We start from the raw sequence: 1,258 nt of genomic DNA on the forward strand, positions 1-1,258 counted from the left end.
GGCCTACGACCGGCCTCTAGCTGTGGCACTTGTTAAGTCAAATGTCTTCGCGAGGGATAGGATAGGATTACCATGCTGTTGGAGGAGTCCTTTGCCGCCCGCGTTGAGGGAGTCCCGTGAAATGCGATCGCGCGACCTCCTCCTCGACCAGGATCCCGCAAGGATTGGGCTCGATGGCCGTACGAACGGCGGCCGAGGTCCTGCTGCGCTGTTTTGTTTGTTCGATTTCTCGGTTTTCATTCTTAGGCTACGCAAGAGGTATTTAGAATAACAAGATAATAATTGTAGAAGTGTTTTGTTACTATTGTTATTATTATGCTTTTTTCAGATAACCTTAATATTTTTCTTTTCTTTTTCAATAAGTTAAACGAGTGGTACTATTTGTGTATTTGATACCTTAATTGGCATTGCCTTTAGGCGCCGAGGTCTTTTTTCTTTTCCTTTTCTCGTGCCAAACCGATCCTTCATATAGATACCGGCGTAATGCTAACTCCGTGAGACTTTCCAGCGCGGCCTTGGGGTTTAGACTGGTCTTTTTAACCTAGAACGTCGAGTATTTTTGGCAAATCTGTCCTCTTTTCTGTGTTTAGTCATTGTGACGTCACCCATGCTGCCTCCCTTACGTTTTTGTATTTATATATATGTCGAGTGCAGTGTTTCGTTAGCTTTTTTATGCTTTTGATTTGAATTCTGCTTTTTAATATCGTCGGATTCTTATTTTAGTTGTTCCATTTCGCTGTTCTGTTTTGTTTAATTGCATCACTTATGTAGATATTTCCTCGTTTCTGCCTCGTAATTTAAATTGGATTTATTTTATGCAACTTGTTCCCCAGCCAGATCTCGGGTTGCGTGTGTTGTTCTGGCATATAAATTATGTCGCTGTTTGAGCGGCGAAACGGATGGAGGTAGGCCTATGTAAGGAAGTTTATGTTCGCTTTTAATAATCATATACACTGTAATAGCAAACACGTTGCTTGCTATTTATCCGCCTGGCTATAAGCATTTCGTGAGTGTATCTGTTCATACATGCATTTTTAAGGCATGTGTCTTTATATTGATGTCTTTGTGGAAGCGTAGGCCTATGAGTACCTGTGCGCATGTTAGTAATGAGTGCCAGATATAAACAAGCCAGTCTGACAGCAATGTATGATAAGGTCAACAGGTGAGCTGATACACAGGTGCGCATTCAAGCACGTTAGAACGGAAGATGCGATGAAAGTAGTGCGAACTTGTAAGTCTAAATAGGTCAGAAAATTCA

The sequence above is a fragment of the Penaeus monodon genome, chromosome 23 (assembly GCF_015228065.2).
Source record: "Penaeus monodon isolate SGIC_2016 chromosome 23, NSTDA_Pmon_1, whole genome shotgun sequence".
NCBI lineage: Eukaryota > Metazoa > Arthropoda > Malacostraca > Decapoda > Penaeidae > Penaeus > Penaeus monodon.